Below are 14,240 nucleotides of genomic sequence, written 5' to 3'. Positions count from 1 at the left end.
AATTGAAAAAATACAGTTTCTAACATAACGTGTCAAATACATACGTTAGCATTCTGTGAAGTCTACTTAGGGCATTCCATTAACTGATAAACTGTAGTTAATTTAAACTTATTTCAGAGGAGTATTTGAAATTTGCATGTATTTGAAACTTTTTTTTCTTAGTAGGATTATATTATGAGGTGTCTTAGAAATTTAAGTGCTCTATTTTTTTAAGATTTTATTTATTCTGAAACTAATATTACACTAAATGCTAACTAACTGGAATTTATCTATTTATTTATTCATTTATTTAGAGATTGTGCTTTGTACACATGCAGGTGAGGGACGGAGAGAGAATCCCAAGTAGGCTCCATGCTTAGAGCAGAACAGTGCAGAGCACAATGTGGGGCCCGATTTCACAACCTTGAGATCATGACCTGAGCCAAAATCAAGAGTCAGACGCTTAACCGACTGAACCACCCAGGCACCCCTTGAACCATTTATCTTATAAAGAGTGATACAACGTGATAGTAAGAAGTATTTAACAAAAATAAATGCTGTAACAAGGAAGTAAAAATACATTTGCTAAGACTCGAAGCATCATGTCAACTGTTACCCAAGAGGAATTAGTACAGCTCAGCTAACCCAGAACTGTTTTGTGGGATTTCTGTATAAATTGTAATTTTGGGAAATGCACAAGAGCAAACCACCTGGTAGGTCACTAGAGACCACCTTTTGAGGAGCTCTAATTCCTTTCATACCAGGCAGTCAAGGCTGATGGTTGTATGCTGTGAATAGGAGTCATGGCTGTTCCTTTTATTGGAAAGAAACAAGTATTATTATAAATTAATATTAGTCATTGGTTATTGGAGTGCTTTTTGTCATGTGCTATGCAAGGTGCTTTTGTGTATGCACCATTTTATTTAATTCTTACACTAACGCTGCAAGGTGGAAATTGCTTATTCTTATTGATAAATTAGGAAACTGAAAGTCAGAGAAGTTAGGTAAGTTACCATGGTTGTACCAGCCAAATTGTACAACAAAGCATGTAGATGAAACTAGATTATGAAAAGGACTTCTTAGTGTTTAAATAATAAAATCTCTGTGGGTCTAGTTCATTATTGATGAGCTATATGCTAGACTAAAGAGAATGATAAAATTCAAAGTTAAATACTTGATGACTCTTTCTTAACTATGAACAGTTACTCTGAACTCTGTTCAGAGTTAAGAAAAGTAACATTTATATACTGGATAATTTTATCTGAGATGATTCCTTTATTGAGTTTGAATGTATTTTGGAGTTTGTCTTTTTTTTTTTTTTTCCATGTTTATTTATTTTTGGGACAGAGAGAGACAGAGCATGAACGGGGGAGGGGCAGAGAGAGAGGGAGACACAGAATCGGAAACAGGCTCCAGGCTCTGAGCCATCAGCCCAGAGCCTGACGCGGGGCTCGAACTCACGGACCGTGAGATCGTGACCTGGCTGAAGTTGGACGCTTAACCGACTGCGCCACCCAGGCGCCCCTGGAGTTTGTCTTTTAAGACATAAAGACAGTAATCTATTTTTTTGAGGGTGGGAAAACTTTAGTAACAATATTTTATTTAAATTTGTACTGTTTTAGCTATGTTTTCCTTTTCAGGATAGGTAGTGTGATGGGAACTATTTGTGCATTGTAGATTATTTGTTGGGAAGTTTTAAAAGAGAAGAATTCCTTAAGACTGAAGTTTTGTCTGTGCCTGGGTTATCCACAGAAGTCATTTCTGTATGTAAAGTATGTGTTGTCATTTTATTTTATTTAAAAAAATTTTTTTTTTTAACGTTTTATTTATTTTTGAGACAGGGAGAGACAGAGCATGAACAGGGGAGGGTCAGAGAGAGGGAGACACAGAATCTGAAACAGGCTCCAGGCTCCGAGCTGTCAGCACAGAGCCCGACGCGGGGCTCGAACTCACGGACTGCGAGATCATGACCTGAGCCGAAGTCGGCCGCTTAACCGACTGAGCCACCCAGGCGCCCCTGTGTTGTCATTTTAAATATTTGTTCTGCTTTCATGGACGTTGAAATAAATCTGGCTTATAAAATAAACTTGTTTTACAGAGGCACACTATTTATAAATGTATTCTGTCTATATTAAGGTTAAGTAGTAAGAATATAAATCTGTGGTTTATTATATTCAGTTATTACTCTTATTATTTTTTAAATGTTTATTTTTGTGTGAGAGAGAGAGTGAGGGAGAGGGAGAGCATGAGCGGAGAAGGGGCAGAGAGAGAGGGGGACAGAGGATCCCAAGCGGGCTCTGTGCTGACAGCAGAGACCTTGGTGTGGGGCTCGAACTCAAAATCTGTGAGATCATGAACTGAGCCTGAGTCAGACGCTTAAGTGACTGAGCTACCTAGGCGTCCCCAACTTAATTTAGTTTTTATTTAAGTAGGTTCCATGCCCAACATGGGAATCATACTCACCACCCTGAGCTTAAGAGTAGAATGCTCTACTGACTGAGCCAGCTTGGAGCTCCATCTTTGGAGATATCTTTTATGTAGTCTTGTGATGATTCAGATAAAATAACCATCTTTAAAAAATGAAGTGCTACTCTCTTCAGATTTTTAGTGCTTAGTATAATGCATACTTTACTGTAAACAAATCAGTTGAGGCTGATTTGTTGTTTTTGAACAATATGGATGTGAGGACTCAAGCCCACATGAATCAAGATCCCATCACTTAATGGTCTGTGATTGAAACCTGAAGGTTTGAGATCTTAAATGTGATACTCTTTAAAAGTGTTCTGCCCTTTTCAGTGTTAATGTACTTGTATGAACATTCACTTTTCTTCTAGCTCTATCATATAATAGGAAAGAAGTAAATACTAGGTAAATGCTATTGTATTTAGTTTTTAAAAATTCTTTTTCAGGGGCGCCTGGGTGGCGCAGTCGGTTAAGCGTCCGACTTCAGCCAGGTCACGATCTCGCGGTCCGTGAGTTCGAGCCCCGCGTCAGGCTCCGGGCTGATGGCTCGGAGCCTGGAGCCTGTTTCCGATTCTGTGTCTCCCTCTCACTCTGCCCCTCCCCCGTTCATGCTCTGTCTCTCTCTGTCCCAAAAATAAATAAACATTGAAAAAAAAAATTAAAAAAAAAAATTCTTTTTCAAAGGGTATCTGGGTGGCTCCGTTGATTGAGTAACTCTTGGTTATGGGTCAGGTCATGATCCCAGGGTCATGATCCATGTTGAGCATGGAGCCTGCTTAAGATATTCATTCTCTCTCTCTCTTTCTCTCTCTCGCTCTCGCTCTCTCTCCCACCCCCCTCCCCGCTTGAACTCTCTTTCTCTAAAATTAAAAAAAAAAAAAAATTCTCTTTCAATTTCAGAGTTTCTTCCATGATTTTCCAGAGTAGGTTTTGGTTAAATCTGTTCAACTGTATAACAAGTTTATGTTTGTTTCTGCTATCATTTGATTTAAAAAAGTAAAATCTGATGGCTCTGATGGCATATTGCTAGGGAAGCTGAGAACATTTAAACCCTTTCCTCTCTTTCTGCCAGTGAACAATTGACAGGATATAGGTTTGTAATTATAGTCTAAGGGTTTAGTTGAGCTCATTGTCACTGCTAAAGTTCCTCTGTCCTCTGATAGCTTCCTGGAAGAGTTGTTTTCATAGTTGTTTCATACTTGTCCTCAGGGTTCAAACAGAAGAAGGATGGGAGACTGAGGATTCTGCTGGGCTAGGTAACCCTGTGAAGAACATTTTTTTTAAAGAGAAATAAGGGGGGGAAATTTTAAATAATGCTAACTGCTTGGGAAAAAAAAATCTGACTTTGGTCCTGGCTCTGTTTCTGTGTCATCCTTGATAATGAATTTCTCTGGGACTTAGTATTTATTTATTTATTTATTTATTTATTTATTTAGTTAGTTAGTTAGTTAGTTAGTTAGTTAGTTAGCTTGTTTTCTTTAAAATGAGAAGGGTATGTAATTTTTTTTTTTTATTTATTTTGAGAGAGAGAGTGTGTGTGTGCACACACGAGTGGGTGGGGTGGAGGTGGGAGGGGAGAGAGAGAGAGAGAGAGAGAGAGAGAGAGAGAAAGGGAGAGAATCCCAAGTAGGTTCCCTGCACTGTCACCCTGAGCCTGACTCGGGGCCCAGACTTACGAACCGTGAAATCCTGACCTAAGCTCAAATCAAGAGAGGGACGGACGCCTAACCAACTGACCCCCCCAGGTGCCCCGGGTCTGTAACTTTTAAGACCTCTGCCAACCTGAAACTCCTGGGTGAATTCTCAGGCTGAACTCTCGAGTGTGGCGCTCTCTGTGAAATCAGGTTGACTAAGGGAAATAGGAACCAGAATATATTTTGTGTTTAAATGTGTAGCAGTAATTTTTCTTCAGAATATCTCTACAAAAGATCACCTATCGGTTAGCACTTGATTTGTTACCTTGTTTGTTTAGCAACCATGCCACAGTTTTAGTCTGACAAAGGACATGCTGTTTCAGCAACAGCACAGTATATTTTGTGAGTATGCCCCCTCTCTCAGTAGTACTGAAGAGCTGCAAGTTACTTAGGCCACTGCACCTGTAAGTTTGTTTACTAAGGGTCTAGAAAATTAAGAGCCAGTCGTACTGGCCTTACATTCTTCTGACTGGTTAAGGGGCTGGTTTTCTTTACTTGACCTTCTTTTACCCTTCAAGAATTAACCAAAGACAACATAGCCAAATACAAGAAACACCATTGTTTGCCAGTAGAAATGTATGATAAATTGGGTTCATTACTATTTTAAATACAAGAGTACAATTAGGTCTAGATAAAAACATTTCTAGGTAATTACTACTTTGATAAATAGTAGGAATTGTCCTAGAGCAGTGGTTCTCAAAAAGTGGACAGTGTGAACTCGCTCCTCTACAATGTTTTTGAAATTCATAAAGGAGTGATTTTGTTGATATAATGATTTGGGGGAAGTGCTCCTTACTGTTAGATAATAGATAATTAGGTGTCCCGCAATGCATAGGACAGTCTTTTACAACAAAAGTCTCAGATACAACACAGTTTTTTAATTTTTCTTCCAGATATTCATGCAGGTGAAAAGTGTATTTATTATTTTCTGAGCCGAGATCTTAACTTTTTATTACACAAAAGCATAATACAAAATATTTTTTACATGACTTCAAAATATTGATTTTAAAAGATATAAATTTGGGAAATCTGTGCCCCCGTTGAGTGGCATTTGTAGTATTTAATCATCAGTACAACACATTTGGACTAGTCTGCATTTGTGTTTGTCATATCCGTGGTGATTCTGTGCTTAGAGGCAAACCTGACTGCTTCATTAGGCAGTAAGTTTGGTCATGTGTAAGTATTCACATACTGAGAGAAACTTTATTAATTTATTATCTTATTTCTCCTTTATGTTACGGTTAGGACATTATATGGGTTTATTTTGAAATTAGGTATATATATGTTATATTGTTGCTGATTTATAAAGTTTGTAAAATGTTTGTTTAAAACGAGTATGGAAAATGAGAGGATTGAAAACCATTCTTCTGGGGTGCCTGGGTGGTTCTGTGGGTTAAGCTTCTGACTCCTGATTTTGGCTCAAGTCATGATCTCATGGTTTCTGAGACTGAACCCCACACATTAGGCTCTGTGCTGACAGTGCAGAGACTGCTTGGGATTCTCTCTCTCTTTCTGCCCTGTTCCTTCTCTCCTCTCTCTCCTGTTCCTTCTCTCCTCTCTCTCTCAAAGTAAGTAAAAAGCATTAAAAAGAAAAAATTCTTCTAAGTAGTATTTAGCTTAAAATACTTGAAAACCTTGAGAATTGTTCTAATAAAGAGTGCTTTTATTAAAATTTTTTTTGTTTATTTTTGAGAGGGAGAGAGAGACAGTGTGAATGGGGGAGGAGCAGAGAGAGAGAGACCTAGAATCTGAAGCAGGCTCCAGGCTCCGAGCTGCCAGCACAGAGCCTGATGTGGGGCTCGAGCTCACAGACTATGAGCTCATGACCCGAGCCAAAGTTAGACACTTAACCGACCGAGCCACCCAGGCGCCCCAGTGCTTTTATTAAAATGACACACAAGTACAACCTATATGTTATATACTGTATATCTGTAATTATATACTATATGTCTACCTGAGTGGTCTAAGGTTTGTTTTGTTTTTTAATAGGCTCTACGCCCATCGTGGTGCAGCTTGAACTCACAACCTTGAGATCTAGTAAGTCACTTGTTCAGTGACTTGGCTGGCTCGGTTGGTAGACTGACTATGCAACTATTGTTTTTGGGATTGTGAGTTCAAGTCCCACATTGGGCACAGAGCCTACTTTTAAAAAAAGAAAAAAGTGGGGTGCCTGGGAGGCTCAGTCGGTTGAGCCTCCGACTTCAGCTCAGGTCATAATCTCATAGTTCGTGAGTTTGAGCTCCACGTTGGGCTCTATGCTGACAGCGTAGAGCCCAGAGCCTGCTTTGAGTTGTCTCCCTCTCTTTCTGCCCTTCCCCTGCTCATGCTCTTTCTCTCTCTCTCTCTCTCTCAAAAATAAATAAACTTTAAAAAAAAAGAGGGACACCTGGGTGGCTCAGTCAGTTAAGCATCTGCCTTTGGCTTGGGTATGATCTCAGGGTTCGGTTCGTGAGTTCAAGTCCCACATGGGGCTCTCTGCTGTCGCCTCCAAGGCCACTTCCAATCTTCTGTTTCCCTCTCTCTCTCTGCCCCTCCCCAGCTCATGCTCCCTCTATCTCTCAAAATAAATAAACTGAAAAAAAGAGTCAGGCTCCCTTCTACCTGAGTGTTTATAAAGTTTGACAACAGTCTCAGTTATTAGTAAAATATTATTAATATGACACTGTTGTGGTAGAAAGTAGTATAACCTTGCAATATTATTTCCTTTGATAATTTACTCCTGGTTGAGAGTAACATTTCCAAGTCTCTATTTAAAAACAGTACTGCTTAACAAGCATCTTTATTATCTTGCTGAATCATTGGATTTTTTGAATTAGTTGACATTTTGAAAGTAAGGATTTTTCCCCTGAAATTGAAGATCAAGTAATTGATTTTGGAAACTGGTACGATGTTCCTTTAGTAAGCAAAGAGCTTGATTAACTTTAAAGCTAAATGATTAAACTTCCCTTTTGGTTGCATTTTGAGATGACATGAGAAAAATACTTTGCAGCTTATTTTGCTAGTTTAAAATTTTTAATTTATTTAAATGTTTCTAAAGATTTCTATTGTGAAATACATCATAGATACAGAAAAATACAAAAACATAAATGTGGAGCTTAGTGAATTTTTCTGAAGTGAAATTCTGTATTCTTTTTCCTTATATTGAAATTCATGGTTATCCTTTGAAATTATGGGAGTTCTCCAGTCTGTGTAAATTTAATAGATGCCAATTTTATGGGAGTAGCAGTTACGTAAACAGTACAGTTCTGTAGTTTAAAATACATCATTTATGGAAGAAAATGCCTATACTGTTACTGTTACACAGTGAGGGTGAAGTGCTTAGGTAATAGGTGAGATTTTCATGTTCCTTTTCATACGACAGGAATTTATGGATTGGAGACAAAGTGGTATTAGGCAAAGCTTGATTCATTGCATGTGATGATGCAGTAAGAATTCTGTATGTTTCTTAATATTTTTCTGCTTTAGTCTTATAGAAAGATACATCTGCTATAAAATATAGACTGAAATTTTGTAAAGCCATAGGCAAATAGGCTTAACTGAGTTAAGTAGACTTATATGAGTTCAATCCTTTCAGTTTTTTAATTTTAATGAGTTCTAAGAGACCTATATGTGTATGGCATTTTATCTGTATATTGGTAAATATTACCCTGACTTCATGTAAAGATGTCACCTTTGTGTGCTTTTTATGGATTTAGACTGTTCACTGAAAGACCACATTGAAGGCCGTGTAAATTTTTCCTGTTAAGCATGATTTAAATCACATTTTCAATTTTCCAGTATATTTGTTCTACTAAGTGACTTCCATAGAATTTGTTTCTCTCATTCATTAATTCATTTACTCATATGTAAATATTTACTGAGACATAATGTGTTTCAAAACTGCACATAAAGAGCTGGAAATAATAGGACGTTGGGAGCTATTTGTAAGTAGTGAGCTTCAATGTAGTATGCTCCTGATTTGACATAGATCTGCCCTATGCTTGGGTGCACAGAGGAGTATTAGGGAAGGATTCCAAGAGTCTAGAAGAGTAAGAGTTGATCAGGAGGTTATGTAGATGAGGACATTTTAGGGAGAGGGAATGATACATTTAAGGTAGGAGGCAGAAGAGAGTATGGGATATGCTGGCAAGTATCAGTGGTTCATCATGGCGAGGTTAAGGACAGAATGTGTGAGAACAACAACGAGAAAGGAAGGAAGGTAGGAGTCTATGAATTCATTCCTGTAGTTCATATTAGTTATAACTACTTCATCAAGAAATTCTTAAATCTACCATAGTGCATTTTCCTCCAGTGCCCCAGAAATTCAGAATTTTATATCTGGAGAGTTAATGCTGTAGGGTGGTAAGGTGCAGTCTCTTTGAAAAGAATGCTATTCTGGGTTTCAGGCCTTAGGAAACCTCAGCGTTTCCAGCTGTCTGGTAAGGGTGAGATCTTAGAGGTTCTGTTTTTATAGTTTCATGCTCCTTTATTCCTATTGTTATACATTAGGTGATTTGGTTTCAGTTATGAGAGTCTTGGCCAAAAATCCATGCTGAAGAGTAGGGGTGTGTAAGGTTTATTATTATTGTAATTGTGTGACAGATGGCTGATGTCTCATAAACGTTTCTCAATTTTAAATGCTAACTTTTGTTTTTCCTCACCTTTTTTTTTTTTTTAACTCCTGATTCGTTTGTCATAAATGCTGTGACTTGGTGTTCAGGAGTTGGCTTTTCCCCATGTTTGCATCATGGTAGATGAATATAGGCAAAGCATGGTCTTTATAATTTGGGGTAGCATGTTTTCTTGAACACCTGATATTTGCAAGGTTGAAAAGCTCCTCAACTAAAGACAGTCTCCACAGGCTGTTTTGCAGTGATATACCTAAAGCAATTCCAGGACCAGTAACTGTTAATGACACCTGTAGTAACTTCGTGTAGTTTTGTTCATGTTTATAAAAATATCAGTTCAGGGTGCCTAAGTATGATGACTTCTCCTTACACTGTGGTCAGAGATGTACTTTCAAAAGCACTGGGGCAAGCCCTCAAGGAGCTTATAGTTAACATAATGTGGTTTATTATGGTTAAATGTCTCAGACTTTTTTTCTGGTTTTTAATAGTTATTATGTAGAGGGTGGTGTGAGGCTCACCCTGCAGTTAGACTCAAGTTCAGATCCCAGGACTGCCACTTGGTAGCCATGGGATCTCAACCTCTTTAAGTTCCTCAAGGAGGAACCACCACCATAGGGTGGTAGTAAGAGTAAAATATAGAAATGCACATAAAGAACTTGCTGGAATGCTGGCACAGAGTAAGTACTCACCTTCAGCTATTTTATTTTATGGTTTATTTATTTATTTTGAGAGATAGAGAGCATGCGATCAGGGACAGAAAGAGAGAGGACGGAAAGAATCGCAAGCAGGCTCCACGTTGTCAGCATGAGCCTGATGCAGGGCTTGATATAGTGAAATTGTGAGATCATGACCTGAGCCGGAGTCAAGAGTCAGACACTTTACTGAGCTACTCAGGCGTCCCTAAACATTTTTTTTAGATTTTATTATCCTGTGAGCTTTTTTTTTCTTTTTAATTGTAGGAGTAGATATAATAATGTTTTGTCTTAAAGAATTACTAAATGGCTACTATGTGCTAATCACTTTTAGGGAAACAAAAGTTGAAAATATATAATTGACAGTTCAAAAGAACTTAGGGCTTTTGAATAAAAATAAAAAATAGTAATTAGCAGCAAACATTTATATTGGACTTACTAGGTTCCAGGTGTTCTTTCTTCAGTTTTTATAACTATGCTATAAGGTAGTTACTGTTGATGTCACCATTTCACAGGTGAGGGAGCTTAAGCAGGGGGAAGATAGGGGTGCCTGGGTGGATCAGCCTGTTGAGCTTCCTACTCTTAATTTTGGTTCAGGTCACAATCTCACGGTTCATGAGTTTGAGCCCCTCTTCAGGTACCACGCTGTCAGCGCTTATTGGGGTTCTCTGTCTCCCTTTGTCTCTGCCCCCTCTCCTGCTTGCATTCTCTCTCTCTCTCTCTCTCTCTCTCCCTCTGAAAATAAATAAATAAAAAGTTAAATAGTAGGGAGAAGGTGTGTATTTGCCCAAGATCTTTCAGCCAGTGAGGGATGGAACCAGCTCTCACAATGAAGCTGTTGGACTGCTCTGCCCACAGAAACAAGACTGGCACATCAGAAAGGCTCAGGGCCTGCACGAGTGTCAGTGTGATGGGTTCAGTCTATGAGCTGTAACAGTTAGCAGGGAGAAATTAGTAAAGGCTAGATGTTCAGGGAGGGAAGAGAGCTGTCATTGACTAGAATCTACTGTGTCTGGCTATAACACATTAGCTGCTTCAGTCTTCATGGTGATCCCAGGAGGCACATTTTATTATTTTCCCTTTTTTTAGTTATTGGACGCTCAGAAGTTTAAGTGACTTACTAAAATTCACATAGCTGGTAAGTGGTATAGATGGGATTTAATAAGACCTTTTTTCTTTTTAAAATAAGCTCTGTACCCAGTGTGGGGCTTGAACTCATGACCTTGAGATTAAAAGTCACATACTCTGCTTACTGACTGAGCCAGCTAGATGCCCTAACAAAATCTTTTTGTTATTAAAAATTGCAAGTATACACAAAAAGAGAGGAGTAATGTAATGTACTTATCACCCAGCTTCAATAAGTATCAACATTTTGCTTTCTTGTTTAATCTGTTCTCAATTAAAAAAAAAAAAGCTTTATTGAAGTATAATTGCCATAAACTGCAGGTATTTAAAGTGTACAGTTGGATACATTTTGACATATGTACATACCCTTGAATCATCACCAAAGTCAAGGCAATGAACAACACATCCATCACTCCCAAGAGTTTCCTTATGTCCCTTTATAATCTCTCTTCCTATTTCTCCCACCCACCCTTCCTCCTCGTCACTATAGACTGGTTTACATTTTCTAGAGTTTTATGTAAGTGGAATTATATAGCATGTACTCTTATTGTCAGGCTTTTTGCACTCAGCATAATTATGTTGAGATTCATTTGTATTGTTGAATGTTTCAGTAATGCTCCCCCCTTTCCGCTGTATAGTATTCCACTGCATGAGTATCACAGTTTTTTATATCCATTTACCTGTTGATGGACATTTGAATCATTTCTAGTTTTTTGCCAATATAAATAAGGCTGCTATGAATAATTGTGTACAAGTTTTCGTGTGTTTATATGCCTTCATTTCTTTTTGCATAGCTTTAGAAGTAGGATGACTGGGTCATATGGTAGGTATATGTTGAGAAACTGCCAAACTGTTTTCCAAAGTAGTCATACTATCTAACATTCCCACCAGCAGTTTATGAGAGTTAGAACTCTCCTTTGTATCCTTGCCAACACTTGGTGTGATTGGGGTTTTTATTTTTACCTATTTATTTATTTGTTTGTTTGTTTGTTGTTTATTTTAGCCCTTGCATTAGGTATGTGGTAGTGTCACATTCTGGTTTTAATTTGTATTGACAAATAATATTGAACCCTTTGCCCTCCATACATATTTTTCTCTTTTAAAGTAAGCTTCTATGCCCAAAGTAGGGCTTGGACTCATAACCCTGAGATCAAGAGTTGCATGCTCTTCTGGCTGAGCCAGCCAGGCAGCCCTACCATCCATACATATTTGATGAAGTGTCTGTTCAGATCTTTTGCCAATTAAAAAATCCGAGTTTTATTTTCTTATTATTGTATGTTGAGAGTTCTTTATGTTTTCAGGATATAATCCTTCATTGACATGAAAACATTTTTTCCTACTCTGGGGCTTGCCTTTTTGTGTTGTAGACAGTATCTGGGTAAAGGCAGAAGTTTTGAGTTTTGATGATGCTTGATAGCTTTTTATTTCATGAATTGTGCTTATAGTATTATATCTAAGAAGTATGCAAAATCCAAGGTAAAGATTTTCTCCTATTTCTTTTTTTTTTTTTAATTTAATGTTTATTTTTGAGAGACCAGAGACAGAGTGCAAGTGGGGGAGGGGCAGGGGGAGAGGGAGACACAGAATCCAAAGCAGGCTCCAGGCTCCTAGCTGTCAGCACAGAGCCCGGTGAGGGGCTTGTACTCACAAACTGCAAGATGGTGACCTGAGCTGAAGTTAGATGCTTAACTGAGCTACCCAGGCGCCCCTCTCCTATATTTTCTTCTAGAAGTTTTAAAGTTTTGAGTTTACATTTAGGCCTATGATCCATTTTGAGCTAATTTTTACTTTTGGTAAGAGATAAGAATTAAGATTCACTTTCTTAGTATATGGATATCTGGATTTCAGCACTATTTGTTGAACAGACTGTCCTTTTTCTCATTGACTTACCTTCACACCTCTGTTGAAATCAGCTGTCCGTTCACTTATTTAAAAAATGAAATTTAAAGCAGATGCCGAACATAATGTCATTTTACTCTTGCATATACTTTGTTATGCATCTCTATCTGGCTCATTATCAGACTGATTATTAGAAACATGATCACCGTGCCATTATTACTATTTTTTGAGGTGAGGGATTTTTTTTTTTTTAAGATTCCATTTTTAAGTAATCTCTGTGTCCAGTGTGGGGCTTGAACTCACAACCCCAAGATCAGGAGTCACATGCTCCACTGACTCAGCCAGCCAGGTGCCTTACCAACATGTCACTATTACACCTCGCAAAAGTAACAGTATTTCTTTAAAATATAATCTAATATTTAATTCATATTTAAATTTCCCAGTTTGTTTCAGAGATAGGTTTTTATAGATGATTTGGTGAAATTAGTGTTCGATTTGGCTGTCTCATAAATGTTTTTTTATTCTTTAGCAGTCCTTGCACCATTCTCTTTCCTTTTTTTTTTGTTATTGATTAGCTTGTTTTGTTATTTTTTATTGCTTATATTATTGGTGATTCATTCTGTACTTGACTGATGCTTCCTTGAAGTCTTTAACTCCTTTCTCTATTTCCCCTATTTCTTGTAAACTGGTAAATAGATCAGATCTAGAGACTTGATTAAATTCAGGTTCAGTTTTTTTGTTACAATTTTTTTTAATGTTTATCCATTTTTGAGAGAGAGAGAGAGAGAGAGAGCACGTGCAGGGAGTGGCAGAGAGAGAGGGAGACACAGAATCCGAAGCAGGCTCTAGGCTCCAAGCTGTCAGCACAGAGCCTGACGAGGGGCCTGAACTCACAAACCGTGAGATCATGACCTGAGCCGAAGTCAGAAGCTCATCTAACTGAGCCACTGGGGCACTTCTGTTTTTTGTTTTTTTAAATCAAGTATATCCTATGGGTAGTGGTTAATCCTGTTCCATTCAAGAGGAGACCTATGTCTGGATTATTCTTAGGATTTAGATGGTGTCAACCTGATATGTTCATTGTAAATTTCCTCATCATCCTTTCACTTTAGTTTGTAAATTTGTTTTAGCATCCATTAATTATGCATTATTGCCTCAGTTTGTTGTTTGATTAGAAGTTGGAAGGTGGTGTTTTTCTAATTCTATCATTCTTTTTGTGTTTATGAGCTAAAGTTGTAATAATTAAGAAAAAAAATTACCCTCATCAATTATTTGGTTACCCTGACATAATTTAGCACAAGCTGGTTAAATGTTTGATTTATTTCCCCACTATTTTATTTTATTAATTTCTTTTTTAACTTTTATTTATTTTTGAGAGAGACAGAGTGCGAGCAAGCGCGCTAGCTGGGGAGGGGCAGAGAGAGAGTAGACACAGAATCTGAAGCAGGCTTCAGGCTCTGAGCTGTCAGCACAGAACCTGACCCGGGACTTGAACTCCAAAACTGTGAGATCTTGACCTGAGCTGAAGTCGGCCACTTAAACAACTGAGCCACCCAGGTGCACTCAGGTTCTTTATCAGTTTTCAGAATAGTGTGAGTTGGTCTTAGCAGTCTCTGGTGGTGATCAGTGAAGCATTTGTTTCTTCTTATTAAGTCACCCATTTATATATATTTGATGTGTTTCAACTCATGGATGTCATGATTGCTTTTGATGCTGAAAAATGGCTTTGAGTTAGCAATTGTCTCTTTTGGTATAACAATTTCATTCTTTGAATAAATGGGATTTGAATCTTGGTTTAATTAACTTCAGTGCCATGTTCTTCCCACTGTTATTGTTGTGCT

The 14,240-nt window shown here is 37.9% G+C and overlaps 1 protein-coding gene across 3 annotated transcripts in view; it reads left to right on the top strand.

The window, feature by feature from the left end:
- PIK3CB (phosphatidylinositol-4,5-bisphosphate 3-kinase catalytic subunit beta) overlaps positions 1–14,240 on the top strand; it is a 181,517-nt gene that overhangs the window by 61,372 nt on the left and 105,905 nt on the right. The gene's annotated exons all lie outside the window — the stretch shown is intronic.

This window comes from Lynx canadensis, chromosome C2 (genome assembly GCF_007474595.2).
Source record: "Lynx canadensis isolate LIC74 chromosome C2, mLynCan4.pri.v2, whole genome shotgun sequence".
NCBI lineage: Eukaryota > Metazoa > Chordata > Mammalia > Carnivora > Felidae > Lynx > Lynx canadensis.
Note: the sequence above shows the minus strand (reverse complement) of the source record. Positions and strands in the feature narration are given on the sequence as shown.